Source organism: Triticum dicoccoides, chromosome 4B (genome assembly GCF_002162155.2).
Source record: "Triticum dicoccoides isolate Atlit2015 ecotype Zavitan chromosome 4B, WEW_v2.0, whole genome shotgun sequence".
In the NCBI taxonomy this organism is placed as follows: domain Eukaryota; kingdom Viridiplantae; phylum Streptophyta; class Magnoliopsida; order Poales; family Poaceae; genus Triticum; species Triticum dicoccoides.
Window position 1 is genome coordinate 429,348,432 of NC_041387.1, and position 13,593 is coordinate 429,362,024.

The window sequence follows — 13,593 nt, forward strand, 5'->3', positions numbered from 1 at the left end:
ATGTGTTCTGTTTATCTCCCGATGCTCTCTGCTCTTTATAGAGACTAGTACATATGCCCGTGCGTTGCAATGGACGAAATATTGACAAAACCTACTTTACGTGCCAGTTCGCTTCACTTATATTCAAGTCTCGAAAATGTCGAATTAGGTTACCATCTCGAAAATGTCGAATTAGGTTACCATCTCGAAAATGTTGAATTAGGTTACCCTTATCTCTATAAGGTCCATATGCAGGTGTGTTGCCACGGGTTGAATTATTCTTGTTTGGATCATGAAGTGTTCACGTGAGAAGCCACCCTAACGTCCTTCACTGGTGCATACTTACGCTTCGCACTTCTATCAAATGAAAGAGTAGTGATACATAGAATATAATTCTTACATATGCATGGAATAGTCTTTTAAGGGAAGAAACATACAATGTGATTCTTAGGGCATCTCGGGGGCAGTCCACGGACATTGGTGTGGGAGACGACCATCCAATACTTTCCGCATATGTCTATCTGCATTTCGGAAGAAATTTAATGAAAGTGAACAAATTTGATGGATGTTTAAACAAACCGATTTTTAGACAAAATCGGGTGCTTTTCATATAGACCGGAGCAAATTAATTACATTTCGACATATTTGAACTAAGTCATACTATAAACCTACTCTATATGGCCCCAACGCCCCTTCGGCTGTTTTCGGTCGACCGTGAGCCCCGGGAATTGAAGCTCCAGCTCTGCCTTCATAGTCTCCGCCTCCATATCCTACAAGCGGCTAATCGATCGACGATTTTGAGCCCGCCAAGCTTGGCTTCAGCGTGAGCGAAAGGGTGGTGGCCTTCCTAGGGCCCGTGTGTCGACGAACCCCCATGCTCTACTCTTTGTCACTGTCGGCGGCGCCCTTGGGGACGTGTTGACTTGGTGGTTGTGGCGGCGAGGCGCGGGCGTGGCAGAGCTGGCAACGTCATCCTTGTCGTCTCTCTTATCGTAGACTTCGTCGGCCGCCTCGTTGTTCTCCTTGAAGGCCGCTTCTAACTCCGCCTGACGCTGGCGGTACCACCAGCAGTCACGGCAGATTTCGCAGGCGGTACGATAGGAGTCGACCAACGCCTCATGCTCCGCCCGGTCCATGTGCAAAGTGATCGCCGTGCCGGCGGCGAGTTGCTCCAGCATGCGTCGGTGCTCATTGAGGAGGAAGAGGTTCTACTCCTAGTTGGCTTGCGCCTGTCGGAACAAGGCCTCCCGCTCAGCCAACACCGTTTCGGTGAAGTGAGCATGGGCCTAGTCCATGGTGAAACCCACATAGACCGGAGAGGAGGGTGGCATTAACTCGTCATCGGTCGCATCCTCTATTGGGATGTTCGTAACATCGACCTCCGCCTGCCTGCCAGACTGCTAGCCGCCTCCCACTCAGCCAATACTGTTTCGGTGTAGTGAGCATGGGCCTAGCCCATGATGATATCCACATGGACCAGCGAGTAGGGTGGCATCGACTCGTCATCGGTTGCGTCCTCTATTGGGATGTCAGTGCGGTCGGCACCGCTTCAATGCTAGAGTGCCAGTGAGAGTCGTCGATCTGAGCCTGCATGGTGCTCTGGAGCGGTGCTGACCACTTCTGGTGGAATTGACAAGGGTGGGCCATGGCAGTCATAATTGAGCATGGCAGCAATCCGTATGCCTGCAAAGCTCCCAGTTTGTTTTCGGATTGCGGGAAATAAGAAGTTCGGACCGATCGACGGAACGATACATGTCGGCGTTAGATGGTAAACATGTTCGGCCGTGCGGCCCAGACGGTTGCAAGCATTTCAAGGGTTGGCGTTGGATACTCTTTGAGAGTTTATTATCAAAAGATTCAAACTCTAATGATTTTTATTACGTAGCTTTTTAATGGAAGGTTTATTTTATTTGAAAGATTATATTACATTTCCAATGTTTTTTTCACTGGCCCAAACGCAAGAAAATATTATAACTCCCGTGTACGTTAAAAACAAAGTTGGGGCTGAGTCAGCGGCACGTACACGTTAAAAACTAAGTTGGGGCTGAGCGGGTGGCACGTACACCCATCAGGCCATCACGTGTCCTCCACCGCTTTGCCTCAAAAAGAAAACGGGTCCTCCACCGCTAGTTTATTATCCATTCGTCTCCACCGATGCATCTGCATCTCGCTCCCTTCTCTCGCTCCATATGCGCACACTGATATCATTGTTTCAACGCTGCAGCCAGCAGGATTAGTAGGACGCCGTCGGGCAGTTGGAGCCGTCAGCAGGCGGCGGCGGCAGCACCCCGGCGCCCATGAAGACGCCGCGCAGCAGCCGCAGCACGTGCCGCTCGTCGTTGGACAGGAGCCGTCGCCGCACGCTGCCGCTGTCGCTCTCCGGCGCCAGCTTCAAGGTCCCGTGGCCATCCCCTGTGCAGCGCCGCCGCCAGCATGGGCATCTCGATGAGGAACGCCATCGGCGTCCGCGTGTCCTCATGGATGGCCAGGCTCAGCCGGCTGCGGGGGTGCCCGAAGAGCGTCACCGCCGGCGCGTGCTCCACAAGGATGGCCCCGCTGCCGAGTGCGAGTACGGGTGCGCGAGGGCAAGGAGCATGGCCCCACCGCCACCCCGCGGCGAGCGTGCGCGTTAGGAGGAGGTGGAGGACGAAGGCGGCGGCCGCCTCCACCACGACCACCCGCGCGCCGGCGCACATGGCCTCGCCCAGCAGGTCCCCCCTCCCCCATCCACCCCACTCCGTACTCCTCCATCCCCGCCTCGCCCAGCCCCCCAGAAACCGCGACCAACAGACTGCGGCGGCGGGGGCGCACGGGCATGGCCGTCTTGCAGCCCGTGCTAGTGTTGAGCATTGGCACCACCTTGAACATCTTGAAGAACCCCAAGCCGACGCTCTCGGTGTTGCCGTGCTTGGTCCGGCGCCTCAAGAGAGCACGCCGGCCGCCTTACCGGCCTCCGTGGCAACGCCTCGGCCCATTCCCCATTCCTGGTCTTGGAGAGATGGCCGCGAACGCACGTCCGCCGCGACGGCTCGCCCCATTCCTGGTATCGGGCGGCGCGGACGGCCGCCGGGACGCATCACCCCGTCCTTCGCTCCTGCGGCGTACACACACATACACCCTTGGTCACGCACGCACCCGACCAAGCCTGCCATGGGCCGAGCCCAACGCGTCCACCGCACGCACACGTGCACCGCGTCGCCGCTCGCCGTGGCTTATTGCCCTACAGTTGTCGAGGGCTGTCGACGAAGCAGCCGTCGCCGAGGATGATGTCGTCGAGGAAGTCTAAGGAGCGGTCGCGCGGACGCTACCCAGAAAACTCTAGACCGCCCTCGTGCAGGGTCGAAGGATGCGGCCGGAGTCACGGAGACACCACTTGCCGGGCTGCCGTTGCATGGCGGACAACACGGCCGGCTTCGTTCAGACGGCAGCTCAGCACTTGTGGTATGTGAGGAAGGAGGTGGAGATGTGTTCTGTTTATCTCCCGATGCTCTCTGCTCTTTATAGAGATTATTCAGGAAGCGCTCAAACAAGCAACGTTTCAATGGGACGTCTTGCCGAGCGAAGCGCGATGCACTTGTTGGAGGCAGAAGAATCGGGAGGAGCAGTAGGATAATGCACACGTCCTAGCTGAGGACTCGGGAAGGAGCTGCAACTGCCAAATGGCCAGTTGAGACGTGGTGCATGTAGTTTGTTATTACGTGACAGGATAGCTCATGCAACTTGACTTGAAATTCTTTGAACTGATGCATGCATCCATGCATTATTTCCAACAGATATATCTATTTCTTCGAGATATATTTCTGGACGGAGGGAATACCACAGTGTTCACCAGGAAAAGTTTTGAACGTCGATAACCTTCACACGTGAGGGCGTTAAGGGGTCTGTCCATATATTTTGTGTGGTGTTTAAGAGGATCAGCCTACACGCCTATGTGTGGGCAAAATAAATAATGCCCACACGTTTCTTTTTTTTTTCCTCGCGGTCCCTCTCATATGCCTACGTGTGAGCAAAATAGATAACGCCCACACGCCCGTACGTCAGGCCTCTTACCTTATGATCCCGCATGCCCCGCGTGACAGTCATCACGCGTCCCCGCAGTTGTCATGGTCTAAACCCTCTTCCATGTTCATTTAATTGCAGTTACCATGTCGCTGAACTACAGTTGCCATGTCAAACAATTACAATTGCTATGGTTGCTCAACTGCAGTTGCCATGTATGATCTGATCTATTGTAGTTGCCATGATTTCAAAATTTTAGGAGTTGCCACCTACTAATACTAGGTAGTTGCCATGTAGCACTACAAAAGGAGAGGGCAAAAAAACATGTTCGGGTAAAAGAGAGAGCTGACATGTGCTCACAAGCACGATGAGGCAGTTGCCATGTAAAAGAAAGAGTTGCAATCTGCTTACGCGCACGCTAGGGCAGTTGTCATGTACCATGCAAAAACACATGGCAACTCGGGTAAAAGAGAGTTGCCGTTTGCTTACAGGCAAAGTTAGGGCAGTTGTTATGTACCCTGCAGAAACACATGACAACTGACAGCTTTGAGTGTGAGCGAGGAGACGGGTGTGTGGGCGAAGTGATAAACGCCCATATACCAGCCCCTCTGCGTGCGTGAAAACTGGTGTGTGGACGAATTGCTAAACGCCCGCACACCAACCCCTCGTGTGATTGAAAAAAACGTGTGCGCGACAGGATGAATGCTCACACACCAGCCCAGTCCTACGTGACACAACAAAACTGTTAGAACGCGTCAAGATTCGTGCAAAATTGAGTGGATGAGGATCCATGCATGTGGTTTTTAGTTTTTGGGGTGCGATCGATGGGGGCGTGGTCTACCGCATGCTGGCCCGCTGTCTCCGTCGCCTGGTACTGGATGTGGCACCCATAGCATGGGTCGTCTCCTCGTTGCTACAAGTCGTTGGTACAGTTTCTGGCCAATGCCCTGTTGACAGAAGCGCTCGTATGCCGGGATGGTGTTGAACATGCAATGATGGAAATACTTTGATCTTATTCACGTGAGGCTAGCTTCGCTGCCCATGCGCACAACAGGTTACTTGTGAGAACTTGTGTAGCTGGTGGTCTCGACTACACGCCATCTTTCCTTGCGGGATGTATCAACGATTGTAATACTCTCTTTATTTCAAAATATAATGCGTCCGTGTTTCATGAGGTTCAACTTTGACCATAAATTTAACTAATGAGACCGACTGTGGCGGAAGAAAAAAATTATATAATTGGAAACTTCTTTTAAATCCGAATTCACTGGTATAACTTTTGCTACCGCCGCAATCGATCTTATTGCTTAAATTAATGGTCAAAGTTGAAGCAAGTAAATAGAGGAAGCACTATATTTTAAAGGGGGAGTATGTTGGATGATGAATAAAAAAATCCTGAGTTAGTCAATGAAAAATAATTTGCAATTAAAAATCAACAGACAAAAAAGAGAGAGAAACAGTGAATCAGCTGCTAGTAATTAGCAACCGGAAGAAGGAAAAATATGGAATTAACAACCCAGGGAAATTGCGTAGACTTTTACTAGTACCCATGTAACATCTCTGGAAAGAAGCTGATTGAAGAATACAATACAAGATATATAATACAAGATATATATTACAATGCAAGGTGTCTATTCATCAGTGGAAAGCTGCTCCTTTAATCTCGGGAAGTTGTTGGTTACTTCGTTTTACAAGATGAGCGAGTGCGCACAGAACAAATCCGGCGAGCTCATGGCCACGACAGCACTCCAGCGCCGACGCCGTGCACGCACATACAGACGTCCATGGAGCGCCGGAAACGATGGAACGGCTGCACGAGCCGACCTTAGAGCATCTCCAGCCGTTGTGCCTTTTCAGGAACGTTTTTTCATCCGACTGGGCTGCGCCGGTGTAAATTTTGGGCCTGGAAGGCAAATATTTTCAGCCATCTCCACCCCAAGCATCTCTAAACCTCGACGAGGAGGACGCGTGGCGGCAGCTCGGAGGTCCACGAGCGCGTGGCGCGCAGCGAGGAAGAGCACCGACGCCCAGTGCCCCGCCGCGGCCAGCGACGCCAGGAGGAGCCTGCTGATACGTCTTCAACATATCTATAATTTTTGATTGTTCCATGCTATTATATTACCCGTTTTGAATGTTTATGGAATTTACTTTACACTTTTATATTATTTTTGGGACTAACCTACTAACCGGAGGCCCAGCCCGAATTGTTGTTTTTTTTTGGCTATTTCAGTGTTTTCGAAGAAAAGGAATATCAAACGGAGTCCAAACAAAATGAAACCTTTGAGAGCGATCTTTTTGGAACAAACGCAAACCAAGAGACTTGGAGTGAACGTCAAGAAGCGGCCGAGGCGGCCACGAGGCAGGAGGGCGCACCCTAGGGGGGTGGGCGCGCCTCCCACCCTCGTGGGCCCCTCATGGCTCCCCTTGTCGTGGTTCTAAGTCTGACAGTAGAATAGGGGGTAGGTATGGAGAGGCAATATCCTAGCTATGGAGCAGCTGTACACACAAATGTTTTACGAGTTCAGGCCCTTCTCGGAGGAAGTAACAGCCCTACGTCTCGGAGCCCGGAGGCGGTCGACTGGATTATGTGTGTGAGAGTTACCGGGGTGCGAACCCTTCTACTAGTGGAGGGGATGGCTTATATAGAGGGCAGCAGGACCCCAGCCAGCCCACGTAGCAGAGGGTTAAAGTACATTAAGGTCTGACGTTACTGGTAACGCCCTACATAAAGTGTCATCATGACCATTAAGACTACTTAATTACAGACCGTTTGGATACAGAGTAGATCTTGAACTCCTGGTGGTCGAGTGAGTCTTCATGGTCGAGTGTCTTCAGGTTCGTCGAGTGTCTTCTAGTCCGTCGAGTGGAGTTCCTCTTGGTCGACTGGAAGACGACTTCTTCTAAAAGATGTCCTTGGGGAGGGTACCTTGGTCAGGTTCACGACCCCACCCTAGGTACATGACTTCACCAGTAGCCCCCGAATGGATCGAGGTTTGAGTGAGGAAGGAGTTGGCAATCTTTCCGACCTGCTTTCTGGTGCTGTAAAGGTGTTTTGCTCTGGATCAATGGCTTTCAAGTGAGGGTGTCAACTTTCGTTCAGTCGCCTTGATCCATTCTTTATATTTGTCGAGTGAACTTTATGAACTTGGAGATTTCCGAACGACGGATCGCAGGAGATCTTTCCGTCTGACAAGTTGCCCTGTGGTTAGCGAATTTAGTGGGATCCGAAATTTTGGGAAGCGCGCGAAGCGGAGAAGACCGCGGTACTCGGATGGGATAAGGCAGGGACGCCTCGATTCCTGCACCACCTTTTTCGCCACGTATCGCCTGCGCGACTGTTTCGGGATTTGACAGGATCGCCTGGGCCTACCTGTCGGCCACTCGGAAGTGACTCCATATAAGGAAACTGGCGGAGGTTTTTTTGAACAGTGCCTCCTCATTTTCTCCTCCCTCGCCTCCAGATTCATCCGTTGCGCCCACCAACTGCCCAACGCCGCTGCCCCGTTCCAGCCTCGTCGGCGACAATGGTGAAAGAGAAGACGGCGGCTTTGGAGCGGGCGAAGAAGGCGACGACGACGACGAAGGTGAAGGGGAGAGCGACCAGTCGAGGGGGATCCTCGTCGCGGTCCCGTTTGCCGCAAGGTTGGATCCAGGGTGATTGGATCCGCTCAACCATCACCCAAAAGGATCTCGACGACCTGGCCGACGAAGGCCTGATTGCGCACGGGGCGGCGAGGCTCCCGGGGATGGAGTGGTAGCCACAGCCTCAAAAGGGTGAGTGTGTCCTCTTGGCGACTCATGTAGATCGAGGGTTCCCTCTGCCACCGCATCTTTTCTTTCGAGGGTTTCTGAATTTCTTTGGGGCTCAGCTTCACCATTTTACCCCTAATTCCAGTGCCTATCTTGCCGCTTTTGTATCTTTGTGTGAAAACTTCTTGGGTTGTCGGCCGCACTGGGGCCTCTTCAAGCACATATTCACTTGTCGCTCTCAGACGGTGAAAAAGGCCAGCCCTAATGACGAGAGAACTTAGGTAATCCAGATGTGTGGGGGTCTCGGGGTCCAGATGAGGAGTAAGAGCGCTTTCCTAGCTATGACCCTTCCCGAGTCAGTCAGAGGGTGGCAGTCGACCTGGTTCTACTGCCAAGACCAGCCGACGCCAGGGCAGTCGACTGGGCTCCCTCCTTTCTCTATGAGTCGAGTGAACAAGCCATCCTCTCTGAAAGTAGTTCTGGAGGAGAAGGCTCAGGTTAAAATGTTGATGGAGCGAGTAGTCCAATTGATTCGCGACGGTGTGACTGGCATGGACCTTCTGGAGGTTTTCCTTCGGCGGCGCATCCAACCGCTCCAGTACTGGGGCCACCCGATGTGGTTGTACTCTGGTACTGAAGACACCAGTCGGGTCCACCCAGAGGAGGTCGATGATGCCACACTGGAGAGGTGGATGACTGCCATTACGGGGAATAAGGACAACCCTCGTGGAGCTAGGAGGATCCCGCCACTCGACCAATCTTATGAGGCAGACAAGGTACGACCACTTTCCTCCGATTGCACCGTCCGTTCTGTTTCGTCGTAGACTAGTCGATTGACTTTTGTCTTGCTTGTTGTCTTTTAGGAAACCACCGAGTTGTACTCGATGCCCAACGGGGCGCAAGCACAGGCCGAAGAGGAGGAAGGAAGCGGAGGCGAAAGCCAAGAGGAGTGGGAGTCGGACGCCGATGAGGGTGATGAAGATGCAGGCTCCGATGAGGAGGAAGAGGAGGAGGAAGAGGAGGAGGAAGTTGCGCCTCCTCGTTCCGAAAGGAGGTCCAAGATCGCCCACGACCCTGTGGCCGAACGCGGCAAGGGAGTCGTGCCTGCTGGGCAGTCGACGAAACGTCCTCGGACAACTTCACCGGCGCCGACTGAAAAGGCGTCGAAGCTACCCCGAGCGGCCCCGACAAAACCGGCGAAGGCCCTACCGAAGATGAGGATGGAGATTCTGACTGTTTCTGGGTAACGGCATAACTCATGTTTTTCATTCTTGGTCGACTCAATCGCTGACCGACTGATATTTGAAATCACAGTGCTACTACTTCTGAGACTTCAACCAGGCATGAGGATCAAGAAATGGAAGATGCTGCTACTTCCCATCCTGGTATGATCTGCGCGGTTTTGCTTTTGGTCGATTGAATCTTTATTTTTGACTTTGAACTTCTTCTGCAGCTCCACCTAGCGTTGTCATCAATCTCCCTGACGATGACGATGAAGCGCCACTGAGGCAGAGGAGGAGCAGGAAGGCGACTGTTGGCAAGGCTGCTCAGGTTGTGTCAGCACCTGGACCACAGATTCCAGAGGGGAGCAACGTTGCTCGGGCTACCGTGTCCTTTGCGGAGCCGTTGACGGTTGCCCGCCCTTCGTCGTCGAGTGCTGACCCGCCTTCTCTCTTCTCCACCTACCACGGCCCGGAGGACCAAGCAAGCGCTGCCAAGGAAGCCATACGCCAGGCCGGGATTATGATGGAGCAGGTGAAGGCGATCCGAACCACCAGCCAAGCAGCTTATGACACGAGTTCAGCTCTCCAGAGTAATGTCCAGGTTAGTCAAACATCGACTGGAAATCTTGATGTTTGTCATGCAACCACTGGGTGTGTCAATTCTACGGTGGACTGCTGGCAGTCGACTGTAGTCTTTGTGTCTTGAGATTTCTCACTTTACTTGTTTCACTCGAGCATGGTCGAGTGGAACAATAAAACTGGTGGGGGCACGCTGAGTGCACCCACTGGGTGTAGTCCCCGAGACCGTGGTCGATTGCTGGCAGTCGGCTATGGTCTGATTTTTTTTTACTGCTGACAGTTAACTGCTTCCGGTCGACTGATCGACTCTGAGTCTAGCTGATAGAACTAGTGGGGGCACGCTGAGTGCACCCACTGGGTGTAGTCCCCGAGACTACAGTTGAATGTTTAGATTCAGCTGTAGTCTTAGAAATACTATGATTTTTCTTTTAGTCACCCGAAAGTGATCTGTCGTTGATGTCTGTCGACTGGACTTTTGCAGAAATCTTGTGACCTTGTTTCTTGTTATACCGAATTGGAGAACAAGCATATCCAGCTTGAACTTGACCAGAAGCTTGTCCAAGAGAACTTTACGAAGTCGAAGGAAGAGGCAAAAGGTATGTTTGGTGAGAATCTTGATGACTGTCCTTGCTTCTTGCCTGTTTCCGAGTCTGATCTTATTGTGATTTTTGCAGAAAAACAGAGGGATGCTCTGAAGAAGAAGGACCTTGACCTCGCCGAGGCGCAGAAAGCGGCTTCGGACAAGACAAAACTTGCAGAAGAGAAGTTGGCTTCTGTCAACAAACTTGAAGAGGAAAACACTAATCTGAAAGCTGCTCTCGACGTGGCCAACCAAGAAGTCACTCAACTGAAGAATGCCAATATGGTCCTGAGTGACAAAGCTGGCGAACTGGCGGGAAAGAAGAATGACTTGGAGGTTTATCTGGGAGGACTCGCCAAGAAGCTATTCCTCATGCTCGAAGGTAACCCCTTATCTCCGATTGGTAATTACTGACTTGCTGTAAGGGCATTAGCTTATCCTTGAATCGTGTCCGCAGAATTCTGCCAAAACTTTGAAGAGGAGACTAGTCGAGTGGAGACTGGCTTGGATCCCATCAATTCCCCGGTGAAGGATGAAACCGCTATGAACGTGCTCTGCCTCGAGTCTTGCATTGCTGTAGTGGTCAACTACCTTGCAAGACTGAAGGTGGCAACGTCGCGCATCGACACATCGCTCTAGCCAGAAGAAACGCTTCAGAACGACCTTGAGTCGCTGATGACTCGACTGAACAAAGTTCCAAGTCGAGTGCAAGAATGGAAGAAGTCTTCTGCCAGGTGCAGTGCTGACGTCGCTCTGTCCTTGGTCCGCGTCCACTGCAAGGAAGCGAGAGAAGACAAGCTGGTGTCTCTCAGAGTGGCCAACACTAGGAAGCATGACTTCTGTTCTTTCATGGAGACCTTCATCACGGCTGCCACTCGGATCACAGATGGGATCGACCTAGACGAGTTTGTTGCGCCTTCCAGCCCTCCACAGGAGGGGTAAAAAACTTCTTTGCTCGATGGTTTGAATTTGCCTCGGAATGCCGAGTGCTTTTTGTAACCGACAAACTTTAACATGCTTGATGCCTGAGCACTTCTGGGTCCGTAGGACGTTATCCGAACTTGATTTGCCGTTGAAATACGTTTGCTTCTTTCGGACAACCATCTTCTTTGGGTTGGAATATATACTAGTATCTGTAATGCTCTTCTGCAGGTAGGAGTGAAGCAAAAATTGCAGTTGGCTTGTGCTCATCATGTTTGGGTGAGTGCTGGGTTGCAACCAAGCCTCCGAGTGAGAAACTTGTTCTCCACTCAGAAGGATTTTAGAAACTTAGGCGAGCACTGGGCTGCAGCTAAGCCCCCGAGTGGGAGGTTCGCTCTCCACTTGGTAGGTTTTTTAGAAACTTAGGCGAGCACTGAGCTGCAGCTAAGCCCCCGAGTGGGAGGTTTGCTCTCCACTCGTTAGGATTTTAGAAACTTAGGCGAGCACTGAGCTGCAGCTAAGCCCCCGAGTGGGAGGTTTGCTCTCCACTCGGTAGGTTTTTAGAAACTTAGGCGAGCACTGGGCTGCAGCTAAGCCCCCGAGTGGGAGGTTTGCTCTCCACTTGGTAGGTTTTTTAGAAACTTAGGCGAGCACTGAGCTGCAGCTAAGCCCCCGAGTGGGAGGTTTGCTCTCCACTCGGTAGGATTTTAGAAACTTAGGCGAGCACTGAGCTGCAGCTAAGCCCCCGAGTGGGAGGTTCGCTCTCCACTCGGTAGGATTTTAGAAACTTAGGCGAGCACTGAGCTGCAGCTAAGCCCCCGAGTGGGAGGTTTGCTCTCCACTCGGTAGGATTTTCGTGGCATGACTTTGGAGGAGAAGGTAGCAGTCGACCTGCACTTCATCCTCCTTGCGGGACGCACGTTGTGTTTGTGATGTAGCTCGGAAGGAGGAAGCAGGGGTCGACCTGCACCTCGTCCTCCTTGCGAAGCGTACGATGTCTTTTATTCTTAGGCGAACACTAGGTTGCAGCTAAGCCTCCGAGTGGAAGACTGGCTTATCACTCGGTAGGATTTTCAAAAACTTAGGCGAGCACTGGGCTGCAGCTAAGCCTCCGAGTGGAAGGCTGGCTTACCACTCGGTAGGATTTTCAAAAATTTAGGCGAGCACTGGGCTGCAGCTAAGCCTCCGAGTGGAAGGCTGGCTCGCCACTCGGTAGGATTTTGTTTAACTTAGGCGAAACGGATTCGCAGCTAAGCTTCCGAGTGGAAGGCTGGCTTACCACTCGGTAGGATTTTTTACAAGCTTAGGCGAAACGGGTTCGCAGCTAAGCCACCCACTGGGGGACAGATTTATGAGAACAAAAGCAATAACAATTACTGAGAAAATTATGAAACTCTTGTCTTTGATGAATACACTACAGGAGTACTTTTATTACAACTCATCCGAGTGAAAAACTTAAGTATAAAAAGGGCGGAGCATGTCTGCGTTCCATGCTCGGGGCTCGTCAATCTGGTGCTCGACATTGTAAAGGCGGTATGCCCCATTATGGAGAACCTTGGTGACGATGAAGGGACCTTCCCAAGTAGGAGCAAGCTTGTGTGGTTTCTGCTGATCCACTCAGAGAACTAAATCTCCCTCCTGGAAAGCTCGACTCTTCACATTTCTGGCATGGAAGCGATGCAAGTCCTGCTGCTAAATGGTCGATCGGATCAAGGCCATTTCTCTTTCTTCTTCTAGAAGGTCGACCGCGTCCCGTCGGGCTTGCTCTGCTTCAGCTTCGGTGTATAGTTCGACTCGGGGTGCGTTGTGAAGCAGGTCACTCGGCAAGACTGCTCCAGCTACGTAGACCAAGAAGAACGAAGTCCTCCCAGTCGACCGGTTTGGCGTGGTCCTTAATCCCCAAAGTACCGACGGAAGTTCGTCGACCCATGCACCAGCTGCGTGCTTGAGGTCGCGCATCAGTCGGGATTTCAACCCTTTGAGAATTAAGCCATTTGCTCATTCTGCTTGTCCATTCGACTAAGGGTGGGCGACTGAAGCATAGGCGACTCGTGTACCCTGAGATGTGCAGAAGGCTCTGAATTCTTCGGAGTCGAAGTTTGACCCATTGTCTGTGATGATACTGTGGGGAACTCCGTATCTGAATACCAACTCCCTAATGAAGCTGACGGCGGTGCCGGCATCCAGATTCTTGATGGGTTTAGCCTCAATCCACTTGGTGAACTTGTCGACTGCTACCAATACATGGGTGTAGCCGTTTTTGCCCGTTCTCAGTGGTCCAACCATATCCAACCCCCATACAGCAAAAGGCCAGACGAGTGGAATGGTCTTCAAGGCTGATGCGGGTTTGTGCGACATATTGGAGTAGAATTGACATCCTTCACACTTGTCGACTATCTCTTTTGCCATCTCATTTGCTCTGGGCCAGTAGAAACCCGCTCGGTATGCTTTAGCCACGATGGTCCGAGAGGACGCATGATGTCCACAGGTCCCCGAGTGGATTTCGTTGAGAATCATTCGACCTTCTTCCGGTGTTATGCATTTCTGGCTGACTCCAGTCGC

At 51.9% G+C, this 13,593-nt stretch overlaps 1 pseudogene; it reads right to left on the minus strand.

The window, feature by feature from the left end:
- Nucleotides 1–1,921: 1,921 nt before the first annotated feature.
- On the minus strand, nucleotides 1,922–2,675 carry LOC119292722 (annotated as a pseudogene).
- Between the last annotated feature and the right edge of the window lie 10,918 nt (nucleotides 2,676–13,593).